Here is a 14,800-nt window from a genome sequence, read left to right on the forward strand (position 1 = left end):
TTTTAAGCACCAGTTAAGTTGCTGTTTATCCTGTTTTAAAACCGTTGTTAACCCTTTGATTTTAAACAAGCCAGTGGCTGGTTGCAAATAACACAGACAGAAATTTATGCACGTGGATTATCCAGGCCACTAACAAGAGAAAATTAAACTTGTTACCCTCAGGATATATATTGAGAGACTGCATTAGAACAAATAGAGTTGATTGGCTGAATAAATGGATCCCTGTGAACTGCACAAACAGCTTGGCCTCGGCCCAATAGTCTCATCTTGGGGTTCAGATAAACTTAAAGATAATCCACTTGCGTTTCATTTTTTTCCTCCATGAATTCATCTCTACCCCTCCATGAGGATAAGGGGTTGGCCATTTGGGACTGAGATGAGGAGAAATTTCTTCACTCAGAGGGTGGTGAATCTTTGGAATGCTCTATCCCAGAGGGTTATGGAGGCTCAGTCGTTGAATATATTCAAGGCAGAGATCGATAGATTTTTGGATATTAAGGGAATCAAGGGATTATGGGGATCAGGCGGGAAAGTGGAGCTGAGGTTGAAGATCAGCCGTGATCTTATTGAATGGCGGAGCAGGCTCGAGGGGCTGAATGGCTGACTCCTGCTCCTATTTCTTATGTTCTTATGAGATTATTACCTTGTAATTACCCTGGGATATCCATTATGTTCTTTATCTGCATCCCTCACTGAGATTATGGGTCTGATAATCATTCCTAGGTATCCATTATTTTCTCTGTATACCATTATTATTGATATTAATATCATCATCATCAGCATAGGCAGTCCCTCGAAATCAAAGCACTGCCCATGATGATGACTTGCTTCCACTCTAAAAGTGAGTTCTCAGGTGACTGTACAGTCCAATACGGGAATTACAGTCTCTGTCACAGGTGGGACAGACAGTGGTTGAAGGAAAGGGTGGGTGGGACGGGTTTGCCGCACGCTCCTTCCGCTGCCTGCACTTGATTTCTGCATGCTCTCGGCGCCGAGACTCGAGGTGCTCAGCGCCCTCCCGGATGCTCTTCCTCCACTTAGGGTGGTCTTTGGCCAGGGACTCCCAGGTGCCAGTGGGGATACTGCACTTTATCAGGGAGGCTTTGAGGGTGTCCTTGAAACGTTTCCTGATGTTAATAATGACTCCTCTGACTCCAGTCTTCTCCCCCACCCTTTGCCCCACCATTCGTGGCTTAATGTTCAGCAGTCTCGGTCCTATGCTTTCAAACTCCCTGAGTAAGGCTCTTTGTCTCTCTATTTCTCTCCAACTTCAAAAACTTCCTCAAGACCCAACAGTTTGACCAATTTTTGGGTGACCCACCCCAAACCCGTGCCCCCACACTCCAACCCCCAGACTTTCCCTTTCCGATCATTGTCCATTCCCTTTACACCCCTTTTTGAAGCCCCTTGGGATGGTGTACAAGTAAGTCGGTGTATGTTGTACTTGTATGCAACATTGCCGGTCTCACTCAGCAACAACATGACCTGGGCCGATGTCTGGGGCTCTCGATTCTGCAGTGCTCCGATCCCAACTGCACCGTTGACGAGGGAGATTACAAACAATGGAGATTCATTATACAGCAAGAAGAGAGAGTGAGCGATACTGAAAGGGTTGTTTTTCCTGCTGGGATTTAGTTCCTCCTTTTAGGTTCCTGTGCTTTTTCTCACATTAAATTCAAGCAACGCAGGGGCATTCCCAGATGGTTGTGCTGGTTATGTCAGTGTCTAGCTGAGCAACACGCCGAGCGGGATGCCCCCAGGTTAATCCCTAATCTGCGGTGAGTTAGATAATCTCAGCTCGAGCAGTGCAATTGACCCTTAGTGTCAGCTGGGGCTCAGTGGGTAGCATGCTTGCTCCGAGCCAGGAAGTCGTGGGTTCAAGTCCCACTCCAGGGACTTGAGCACACAATGCAGGCCTGTCATGTATCTTACATTATGATATATAACTGTATCCTAACATGCTATACAGGACTGTAATAAGATATGACCTGTAACATAGAAAATAGGTACAGGAGTAGGCCATTCAGCCCTTCTAGCCTGCACCGCCATTCAATGAGTTCATGGCTGAACATGAAACTTCAGTACCCCCTTCCTGCTTTCTTGCCATAACCCTTGATCCCCCGAGTAGTAAGGACTTCATCTAACTCCCTTTTGAATATATTTAGTGAATTGGCCTCAACTACTTTCTGTGGTAGAGAATTCCACAGGTTCACCACTCTCTGGGTGAAGAAGTTTCTCCTCATCTCGGTCCTAAATGGCTTACCCCTTATCCTCAGACTGTGACCCGTGGTTCTGGACTTCCCCAACATTGGGAACATTCTTCCTGCATCTAACCTGTCTAAACCCGTCAGAATTTTAAACGTTTCCATGAGGTCCCCTCTCATTCTTCTGAACTCCAGTGAATACAAGCCCAGTTGATCCAGTCTTTCTTGATAGGTCAGTCCCACCATCCCGGGAATCAGTCTGGTGAATCTTCGCTGCACTCCCTCAATAGCAAGAATGTCCTTCCTCAAGTTAGGAGACCAAAACTGTACACAATACTCCAGGTGTGGCCTCACCAAGGCCCTGTACAACTGTAGCAACACCTCCCTGCCCCTGTACTCAAATCTCCTCGCTATGAAGGCCAACATGCCATTTGCTTTCTTAACCGCCTGCTGTACCTGCATGCCAACCTTCAATGACTGATGTACCATGACACCCAGGTCTCGTTGCACTCCCCTTTTCCTAATCTGTCACCATTCAGATAATAGTCTGTCTCTCTGTTTTTACCACCAAAGTGGATAACCTCACATTTATCCACATTATACTTCATCTGCCATGCATTTGCTCACTCACCTAACCTATCCAAGTCACTCTGCAGCCTAATAGCATCCTCCTCGCAGCTCACACTGCCACCCAACTTAGTGTCATCCGCAAATTTGGAGATACTGCATTTAATCCCCTCGTCTAAATCATTAATGTACAGTGTAAACAGCTGGGGCCCCAGCACAGAACCTTGCGGTACCCCACGAGTCACTGCCTGCCATTCTGAAAAGTACCCATTTACTCCTACTCTTTGCTTCCTGTCTGACAACCAGTTCTCAATCCACGTCAGCACACTACCCCCAATCCCATGTGCTTTAACTTTGCACATTAATCTCTTGTGTGGGACCTTGTCGAAAGCCTTCTGAAAGTCCAAATATACCACATCAACTGGTTCTCCTTTGTCCACTTTACTGGAAACATCCTCAAAAAATTCCAGAAGATTTGTCAAGCATGATTTCCCTTTCACAAATCCATGCTGACTTGGACCTATCATGTCACCATTTTCCAAATGCGCTGCTATGACATCCTTAATAATTGATTCCATCATTTTACCCACTACTGAGGTCAGGCTGACCGGTCTATAATTCCCTGTTTTCTCTCTCCCTCCTTTTTTACCACCAGCATACCTTACCACCAGGGGTGCACTTGCAAGAGACAGGTATATAAGGGCAGGTCTCAGGCAAGTGCAGCATTCCAGAGCTGTGAAATAAAGGTGCACGTCCAGAGTGACCTTGACTTCACTACATGCCTCGTGTGAATCTGTACTGAGGGGACAGGACTTTACAAGGCCGACACACACCCGGTGCAGTGCTGAGGGAGTGCTGCACTGTCGTTGATGAACAACAACAGCTTGTATTTATATAGCGCCTTTGAAGTAGTGAAACGTCCCGAGACACTTCACAGGAATATTATGAGATAAATAATTTGACACCGAGCCGCATAAGAAAGAATGGGCATCGCGTGGCCCTGGGCAGCAGCTATTAAAGGGGCCTCTCCAAAAAAATCGTCCGACAAAATGTTTAATTTTTATTTCTGTGGGGCCAGGAGGGGGTGTGAGCCATTCCTAGTATGTCATCCCATCATCAGCACTCAAATTGAATACCTCGATCCCCGTATTTGGGCAGACGCATTCGATGGTAGCCGTCGCTCCCGACGGACAATCTGGAGTAGCTCTCTGGGACATTTTCCGTTGCTGCCCTTTCCCAAGATCCTCCCGCAATCCGGCAGATTTGAGCGGAAGATTGATCCTGAATGGCTTACATTTTTTTTAACTTAAAATGAATGTCTATTTCTGTACTTCAGGGTTGATATGACCGTAATCGTGCTCTTCCAGATGTCTGAGTCATCTTGTTTAGGTTTATTTCATTGCTACAGCGAGAATCAATAACTGAGAAAAAAAACAAGTCAGGCCACGAATGCTGCCGTTTCCGGGACTTGCCTGTAAATGATTGGTGACAGGATGTCATTATTATTACAATCACCGCAACCTACGATGGCACCTAAGGCTCTTTACCAAAATGACGCTGCTCTTTTCACAAAACCATTTCCCTCTCTGTGTGGCCACAAGCTAAAAACAGGCCCAAGTAATCCCTTCCCAGCATTATTCATGACTTTTGCTGAAGCAGATTGCACGCTGTGGCGAAAAGTGCCTTATCCTGTCACAGACAATGGCACGCAATTATCAAAGAGGCTTTTAGACAGCGATGTGTTGTCTAAAACTGCTCCTTAAAAAACGAGAAACACATCAACAATAACAGCAACTTGCATTTATATAGCTCCAGGGACTTGAGCACATAAATCCAGGCCGACACTCCCAGTGCAGTGCTGGGGGTGTGCCGCACTGTCGGAGGTGCCGTCTTTCAGATGAGATGTTAAACCGAGACCATGTCTGCTCTCTCAGGTGGATGTAAAAGATCCCATGGCATTATTTTGAAGAAGAGCAGGGGAGTTATCGCCAGTGTCCTGGGACCAATATTTATCCCTCAATCAACATCACTAAAACAGATTATCTGGTCGTTATCACATCGCTGTTTGTGGGGTTTTGCTGAGCGCAAATTGGCTGCCGCGTTTTCCACATTACAATAATGACCACACCCCCAAGGTACTTCATTGGCTGTAAAGCGCTTTGAGGCATCCGGTGGTCATGAAAGGTGCTATATAAATGCAAGTCTTTCTTTCTAGCAAAACGTCCGAAGGCATGTTACAGGAGTGCCTGAAAGGAGGAGAGAGAGGTAGAGAGGCAGAGAGGTTTAGGGAAGGAATCCTAGAATTTAGGGCCCAAGCAATCATGTGCCTTACATGGTCCAGGTGTGTGTACATTCTAGAAGCTTCTTCCTTTCAGTTCCTAAGCTCCTTCATGTTGGATGCTGAATAAAAATAATAGTTGCGTTTAAAAAGTCTGAGAGACACTAATAATTATTGCAATTAAGACGTGCTTCACATTTAAACAATTTGTATTTGTGACCTGTTTTCTGTTAAAATATATCAGTGGAGAAAAAAAACATTTGTTACATGACCAGAATGGAGGGCAGTGGTACCATTCAATTCCTTTTGTTTCCCACTTGGCCCTATTGAAGGAATTGATTTATTGGGCAACAGGCTGCCTTAATGAGTAACAGTTCCATAACATGAATAGCGACGTATTTAGTCCATTGGAATTCCAGCCCTGGTTGGGAAGGAATGGGAAGAGATGTAATTAATTTCATGGGAATCAATGGGAAAAGATTTGGCCCATTGGACTTGCTTAAAATGGGAGAGAATGGGAAAGGGGTTTGGCCCATGGTACGGTGTACAGTGACAATGAATGGGAAAGGGGTTTGGCCCATGGTACAGTGCACAGTGACAATGAATGGGAGAGGGGTTTGGCCCATGGTACGGTGTACAGTGACAATGAATGGGAAAGGGGTTTGGCCCATGGTACGGTGTGCAGTGACAATGAATGGGAAAGAGGTTTGGCCCATGGTACGGTGCACAGTGACAATGAATGGGAAAGGGGTTTGGCCCATGGTACAGTGTACAGTGACAATGAATGGGAAAGGGGTTTGGCCCATGGTACGGTGTACAGTGACAATGAATGGGAAAGGGTTTGGCCCATGGTACGGTGTACAGTGACAATGAATGGGAAAGGGGTTTGGCCCATGGTACGGTGCACAGTGACAATGAATGGGAAAGGGGTTTGGCCCATGGTACGGTGCACAGTGACAATGAATGGGAAAGGGGTTTGGCCCATGGTATGGTGTACAGTGACAATGAATGGGAAAGGGATTTGGCCCATGGTACCGTGTACAGTGACAATGAATAGGAAAGGGGTTTGGCCCATGGTACGGTGTACAGTGACAATGAATGGGAAAGGGGTTTGGCCAGGGTACGGTGCACAGTGACAATGAATGGGAAAGGGGTTTGGCCCATGGTACGGTGTACAGTGACAATGAATGGGAAAGGGGTTTGGCCCATGGTACGGTGCACAGTGACAATGAATGGGAAAGGGGTTTGGCCCATGGTACGGTGCACAGTGACAATGAATGGGAAAGGGGTTTGGCCCATGGTATGGTGTACAGTGACAATGAATGGGAAAGGGGTTTGGCCCATGGTACGGTGCACAGTGACAATGAATGGGAAAGGGGTTTGACCCATGGTATGGTGTACAGTGACAATGAATGGGAAAGGGGTTTGGCCCATGGTACGGTGTACAGTGACAATGAATGGGAAAAGGGTTTGGCCCATGGTACGGTGCACAGTGACAATGAATGGGAAAGGGGTTTGGCCCATGGTACGGTGTACAGTGACAATGAATGGGAGAGGGGTTTGACCCATGGTACGGTGTACAGTGACAATGAATGGGAGAGGGGTTTGGCCCATGGTACGGTGCACAGTGACAATGAATGGGAAAGGGGTTTGGCCCATGGTACGGTGCACAGTGACAATGAATGGGAAAGGGGTTTGGCCCATGGTACGGTGTACAGTGACAATAAATGGGAGAGGGGTTTGACCCATGGTACGGTGCATAGTGAGACAACAAAACAAAAACCTTGACCAGATTAAGCAGGTTCGGGTCGAAAATCTAGGGTCCTTCTGTCACACTCCCCCCCGTAACTCTGGCAGGAGTGCGTCAGAAAGGCTACATATTAGGCTAGGACTGGTGATCCTCTGGCTTTCTGTCAGAGTAAAGGGCAGAGCCATTGCCCTCTCCAAACAAGGCCATCGGCATAGGAGAGACCCAGGGCCGGGGGCTCTCAGTCAAGAGCTCCACACCCACACACCGACAAAACGTCGGGTGGATAAATGAGAGCTGCCATGTTGGCTGAGTGCCGGTCCACCGAATGGCCAAAGTTTGCCCCACTTGGTATGCAGGTCCAGGTGTTAAAATGTCAATGGATTTTTGCACCCCATCCCCATACGGTGGGGCCGAGCGGACACCTGTTTCACCTGTCATACGTGGCCCTGCCAACCCCTCTCTCCGCACCTGGGTGTGTCTGAGATGTACAGCAGTGGTGTCAGTATCCGCCCAGGTTATTAAAATAAGAGCACACCTCCAGGCCACGGATGGCCCGCTGCGATCAGCACTGGAGGAGGGTGTACTGACACCGCAAGCCCACTGCTCACCCTCAGCCCCATTGCTTTTAACTGCCTGAAAATAAAAAGGCAGAATGTTTTGACAAACTAGCCTGAAAAGAAAGAAAGAACTTGCATTTCTATAGTGCCTTTCACAATCCCAGGATGTCCCAAAGCGCTTGACAGCCAATATAGTATTTTTGTAGTGTAGTCTGTCGCAATGTAGGAAAAGGTGGTTTAACGTCTCATCTGAAAGACGGCACCTCTAACAGTGCAGCGCTCCCGTACGGAGCGTGTCAGCCTGGATTTATGCACTTAAGACTCTGAAGTGAAACTTGAAACCCATGACCTGACTCAGAGGCGAGAGTGCTACCGATGAGCCACTGGTTGACGTCAGGCCAGACTGAGGGCCTGAAACGTTAACTCTGCCGCTCCATCCATGGCTGTCCACTGATTGGCCGATTGCCTGCCGGCATTTTCTGTCATTGTGCCCAAACCATCAGCTTATGATTGTAACTATCAACTCTATGACTTCAACAGTCCAGCTCTGAGACCGAGATCAAACCGGCTTGACATCGATTCGTGTCCAAGTGTCTCATTCACTCATTTATTGTTTCGTGATCAGCGAGTTAATAAAACAACAACAACTTGTGTTTATATAGCGCCTTTAATGTAGTGAAACGTCCCACGGCGCTTCACAGGGGTATTACGGGATAAAAATTTGACACCGAGCCGCATAAGTAGAAATTAGCGCAGGTGATTTTAAAGAGTATTTTAAAACAATAGGTGATGATCAAACAGCTGCCTGTTGCCCCACCATCATCAGTATGAACCCTTTCAGCTCCGAGGCCTCCTTTAGTATTTGGCCTCAATCGGACCTCCATCTGTCTCACAGGCCACCAGCTCAGTCCCAGTGGGCTGAATGACCTGTTTTTGTGCTGTATATTCTATGCAAATCTATGCATCTCCTGTGCAGTTTTCTCAGTTTCTTGCAGAACTTACGAAATGTAAGTATAATGCAAGTAACAAAACTCAAATGCTAAGATCCAGGCTTGTGTTCCCTCGAGTATAGAAGATGAAGGATGAGGTGTTTAAGATGATGAAAGGGTTTGACAGGATAGAGAGAAATTATATTCTCTGGTGGAAGATATGCTGGGACAATCAGAACAATGATGGGACGACATCATAGGAACGAGCAATGACAGTAATGACACCTTCTGGCCCCGCACAAATTAAACATTTCTTCCGCCAATATTTTGAGTGGCTCCTTTAAGAACCGGTGCTCAGGGCCACTCAATGCCTGGCACAAACGGGCACAGCCTACAAGGTCCCCATTGAGGGGCACAGGGTTTACGGTCCTTTGCGTTCCGGGTTTTGCCCCGGAGCGGCGTGAAAGGCAGTGTTGAGGTCTCGAGCGCTCCACCGCGATCCTCCGGCCGGGTTTAATGGCGGCACTGAGCAGGACGGCCGGGAAGTGCCACGCAACCCGGTTGCGACACCGGCGCGAGTTTTGCCTCCCGCCCGATCCGTCCGCCCTGGGGAATCAGAGCGGTCCAACCATCCTGGCGGCGATGAGGAAGGTAATGGACTCCAAAAGTAAGTGCGAGTGGTTTTTGTTCTAAATTTTTGTGCGATTTATGGTGTGGTGGTGTGAGCAATGTTTTAGGAATGTTTTGCTATTCCACCGTCCCCCCCCCCCCAAATCTCCCCACGCCCCCCTCCCCCCCTCCCCACCTCCCCCAGGCGTCTCTCGGCACGCTCCCGGCCCGGCTCTTTAGCTCGGGAGTTTCCCATCCTTGCGCCACGAGAGGTGTACACCGTCTCCCTTCGTGCTGCGCCCCCTGACTCAGGGCCCAGATGCCCAAACTTACCTACTGAGGCGCAAACTGTTCCCGGCCGCTAACTTTCCCGCCCCGCCTCTGTTTTTGGCCCGAAAACATAAACGCCTAAAAGCCAGCCCTTTATCTTAAAATTACAACTAGGCCATTCAGGGTGATGTCAGGAAGCACTTCTTCACACAAAGGGGTGGTAGAAATCTGGAACTCTCGCCCTCCAAAAAGCTGTTGAGGCCGGGGATCAATTGAAAATTTCAAAACTGCCACTGATCGTTGTTTGTTCGGTAAGGGCATTATTCCCTCCCTAAACCTCTCCGCCTCTCTACCTCTCTTTCCTCCTTTAAGCCATTCCTCATAACTTAGCTCTTCTACCAAGCTTTTGCTCACCTGCCCTAATATCTTCTTATGTGGCTCGGTCTCAAATTTTGTTGGATGATCGCGCCGCGGGACGTTTCACTGCCATAAAGGCGCTATATAAATGCAAGTTGTGTTGTTGTTGTAAGGGTTACGGAACCAAAGCGGGTAGAGGGAGTTTAGATACAGATCAGCCATGATCCGTGGCAGCTTCGATGGGCCGAATGGCTTCCGCCCGTTCCCATGTCCATGTGGAGGGAAGCTGGTACAGATCGGACTGTATTTAGGTTTGCATTGCTGAGCTGCCTCTATTGGGCAACAATGCACACCCCCTCACTCTCTCCCCGACCCATGATGCCCTTGGCAGAAGGTGCAGACATATCTTGGTAGCTGTATTCTTGTCAGGACACCAGTGAAACGAACACACGAGAGAAAGGGGGGGTGGGGGAGTAATGACAAGTCTGCTGTTCAAGGGAAGGGATTATAATTTTGTAAACTCGGTTTAACAGGCACATCCGACACGAATTAAACAAGCTGGTGCAGATGCAGCTCTATTGCACAAAACATGAGCAACATTCATGGTCATGTTCATACATTCCTGTGCCATGATGTTATTGGATGAAGTAAGTGTGCACTGGGACAGAAAGCCATTTACCAACACCAAGGAGAGCAGGGGATGTAAGGAAAAAATAATGAAACACTTGCAGAAAAGTAAATTAAAATTCCACTCAATTGCCACAGTTCTCTTGAATTGCTTATTTTCCATGACAGAACCCTTTGTTCTCATCTCAGTGCCAAGTGTCATAGAAACTGGGCACAGTTGTGGTCTCCTTATTTCAGGAGGGATATACTTGCATTGGAGGCAGTTCAGAGAAGGTTCACTCGGTTGATTCCTGAGATGAAGGGGTTGTCTTATGAGGAAAGGTTGAGCAGGTTGGGCCTGTACTCATTGGAGTTTAGAAGAATGAGAGGTGATCTTATTGAAACGTATACGATTCTGAGGGGGCTCGACAGGGTAGGATCAGAGAGGCTGTTTCCCCTCGTGGGGGAATCTAGAACAAGGGGGCATAGTTTCAGAATAAGAGGTCACCCATTTAAGACGGAGATGAGGAGGAATTTCTTCTCTCAATCTATAGAATTCTCCTGTAAATCTATGGAATTCTCTGACCCAGAGAGCCGTGGAGGCTGGGTCATTGAATATATTCAAGGTGGAGATAGACAGATTTTTGAATGATAAGGGAGTCAAGGGTTATGGGGAGCGGGCAGGAAAGTGGAGTTGAGGCCAGGATCAGATCAGCCATGATCTTACTGAATGGTGGAGCAGACCCGAGGGGCCAAATGGCCGACTCCTGTTCCTATTTCTTATGTTCTATGTTCTTACAAATAGGAGGAGGCCATTCAACCCCTCAAAGTATAGTCACTGTTGTAATGTAGGAACAGGAGTAGGCCATTTGGCTCCTCGAGCCTGCTCCGCCATTCAATAAGATCATGGCTGATCTGGTCTTGGTCTCAAGTCCACTTTCCCGCCCGCTTGCCATAACCCTTGACACCCATGTCATTCAAAAATCTGTCTATCTCCACCTTAAATTTATTCAATGAGCCAGCCTCCACAGCTCTCTGGGGTAGAGAATTCCCCCAGGCCTCTCTCAGAGCACACACGCACTTTAGTTGGCGTGGTTTCCATTTTTGTGCCTCGAACGTTGTCCAACACCTCCCTTCGCGCTGCGCACCCTGGCGCAGGGCCCAGCTGGTGAAAATTCCCGACTAAAGCACAACCTATTCCCGGCCGCTAACTTTCCCACCCCGCCTCTGTTTTCACCCCGAAAACAGAATAGCCTAAAATCCAGCCATTGGAGCTATATACGGACCCATAATAGAGACATTAGCATTTGAGAGGGAGCCAAATTAATTTACAATAAACCACAAGTCTGATTTAGCATTGGTTGGGCAATTGGCCACTTTACACAATATCATCAAGAAAAGCTGAGTTGCTAAATACAGACTTGCATTCGATTTCTCAACATCCTGCAGTTTCCATCTCAAAGGATTTCACCACTTTCTGGTGAAAGTTACAAGGGGAGATGACACATGGTACGAGTGATCTGGACCAGGGTCAGAGAAACTCTTGTGCAAAAAGGATGAGCTTCCGCATGACGATGCTCACTCAGCAGCATTCAGGCGTGAAGTCAGGACTAAGCAAGCAAAGGCCTGTCAAGGGACTCTCTGATTCCACGGTCAGTGCTGGGTCTCCTCACCTTCGCTCGAGGAGCCTTCCTGCGGGCAACTTCAGTTGGCCTCAGCACCCTGGACAAAGTAATGAGGGGAAAGGAAAAAAAACACATGGACAGCCGGTCCCCATTCCTCACCTGCTCTCCAGGTGAAGGTTGTGCCTATACTCATTGGAGTTTAGAAGAATGAGAGGTGATCTTATTGAAACGTATAAGATTCTGAGCGGGCTTGACAAGGTAGATGCTAAGAGGATGTTTCCCCTCGTGGGGGAATCTAGAACTAGGGGGCATAGTTTCAGAATAATGGGTCGCCCATTTAAAACAGAGATGAGGAGGAATTTCTTCTCTCAGAGGGTTGTAAATCTGTGGAATTCTCTACCCCAGAGAGCTGTGGAGGCTGGGTCATTAAATATATTTAAGCTGGAGATTGACAGATTTTTGAACGATAAGGGAAATAAAGGGTTATGGGGAGCAGGCAGGGAAGTGGAGCTGAGGCCAAGATCAGATCAGCCATGATCTTATTGAATGACGGAGCAAGCTCGAGGGGCCAAATGGCCTACTCCTGCTCCTATTTCTTATATGCTCCTGTATCTGCTGGAGTACGCAGAAGGGCTGGAATTTAGGCTGGGATCCAGATAACCGGTATCTGTGGGGCCTTGTTCGGGGCGGAGGCTGTTGCCAACGGAGCTGTGTTGCTGTACTTGAATGGCCTGGTGATTTTCACTCGCTCTCGTCCTGGGATAGTGCTCGGGCACCGGTCAGTGCCTCCATCTGATGGCATACGCAAGACCGTAATGAACGGAGAATCGGGCCTTCAGATCACACCAATTCATGACACAGTGAGGCATATTTTAGGAATGCGCACTCGTGGCTGGGAGAGTTGGCTGTTGGCTGTTCATGACTTGCGGGTGGTTTCCCGTTATGTATTGCTGGCAGGCGAGGCTAGCCACCTTAGCTCCAATGGACTGTGCCAATGGGAGGTGTCCATTGGAGGACTGGTGGATTTCTGTCCTGTTTCCCGCCCACCATAAACTTTAGCTCACCCAAAACTCTGCTGCCGATACACTAACTCGCACCAAGTCCCATTCACCCATCACCACTGCGCTCGCTGACCTACATTGGCTCCCGGTTAAGCAACGCCTCGATTTTAAAATCCTCATCCTTGTTTTCAAATCCCTCCATGGCCTCTTCCTCTGCATATCTCTGTAACCTCCTCCAGTCCTATAACCCTCCGAGATCTCTGCGCTCCTCCAATTCTGGCCTCTAGCGCATCCCTGATTTGAATCGTTCCAGCATCGGTGGCCGTGCCTTTAGCTGCCTGGGCCCCAAGCTCTGGAACTCCCTCCCTAAACCTCTCCGCTTCACTCTTAGTTTTCTCTTCTCCTTTAAGAGGTTCCTCAAAATCTACCCCAATATCTCATTATGTGGCTCGCTGTTCAATGTTTTGTTTGATAACGCTTCTGTGAAGCACCTTGGGATATCTTACTATGTTAAAGGCGCTATATAAATGCAAGTAGTTGTTGTTGTTGTTGTTGTTGTTGTTTGGTGGAAACCCTGCTTACAAGCGTAAACAAGTCGCGCTTTGGTTACGGTTAGAGCGCACGAGGGGTACCCGAGGAAAGTCACCCGCGTTATTTCGTAATGTCTCAGTGCATGGGTGCACAGTTGAAATGTTTATCGTGGGGTTTTGCTGGAGTAGGCAGAGAGAGACTGTTTTCACTTGCAGGAGGGTCGATAACCAGAGGATACAGATTTAAGTTAATTGGGGAAAAAAATTCCGATGGGAAATGAGGAGAATTTTTTTAACGCATAAGAACATAAGAAATTGAAGCAGGAGTTGGCCATTTGACCCCTCGAACCTGCTCCGCCATTCAATAAGATCATGGCCGATCTGATCTTGGACTCAGCTCCACTTCCCTGCCCGTTCCCCATAATCCTTTATTCCTTTATCGCTCAAAAACCTGTCTATCTCCGCCTTGAATATATTCAATGTCCCAGCCTCCACAGCTCTCTGGGGCAGAGAATTCCACAGATTTACAACTCTCTGAGAGAAGAAATTCCTCCTCATCTCCATTTTAAATGGGCGACCCCTTATTCTGAAACTATGCCCCCTTGTTCTAGATTCCCCCATGAGGGGAAACATCCTCTCTGCATCTACCCTGCCGAGCCCCCTCATAATCTTATACGTTTCAATAAGATCACCTCTCATTCTTCTAAACTCCAAGAGTACAGGCCCAACCTGCTCACCCTTTCTTCATACGACAAGCACTTCATCTCAGGAATCAACCGAGTGAACCTTCTCTGAACTGCCTCCAATGCAAGTATATCCCTCCTTAAATAAGGAGAGCAAAACTGTGCGCAGTGAGTTGTTGTGATCTGGAACGCACTGCCTGAAAGGGCGGCGGAAGCAGATTCAATAGTAACTTTCAAAAGGGAATTGGATATATACTTGAAAAGGAAACACTTGCGGGGTTATTGGCAAGAGCAGGCGGGAGTGGGACTAATTGGATCGTTCTTTCAAAGAGCTGACACAGGCACGATGGACCCAATATTCCTTCTGTGCTGTATCATTCTATGATCCAGGAACATAGGAAGGAACAAAGGAACAGGAGGAGAGCTCTCAGCCCATCGAGCCTATTCCACCATTCAATTAAATCACAGGTTGATCAGTCGCTTAAGTCCATTTACAACAACAACAACAACCTGTTATAGCGCCTTTAGCGTAGTGAAAGTCCCAAGGTGCTTCACAGGAGAATTATGAGATAAAAATTTGACACCGAGCCGCATAAGTAGAAATTAGCGCAGGTGGCCAAAGAGGTAGGTTTTAAGGAGCGTCTTAAAGGAGGAAAGAGAGGCAGAGAGGCGGAGAGGTTTAGGGAGGGAGTTCCGGAGCTTAGGGCCCAGGCAGCTGAAGGCACGGCCACCGATGGTTGAGCGATTATAATCAGGGATGCTTAAGAGGGCAGAATTAGAGGAGCACAGACATCTCGGTGGGGGGGTTTGGAAAAGATCACAGAGATAGGGAGG

The sequence above is a fragment of the Pristiophorus japonicus genome, chromosome 12 (genome assembly GCF_044704955.1).
Source record: "Pristiophorus japonicus isolate sPriJap1 chromosome 12, sPriJap1.hap1, whole genome shotgun sequence".
Lineage (NCBI taxonomy): Eukaryota > Metazoa > Chordata > Chondrichthyes > Pristiophoridae > Pristiophorus > Pristiophorus japonicus.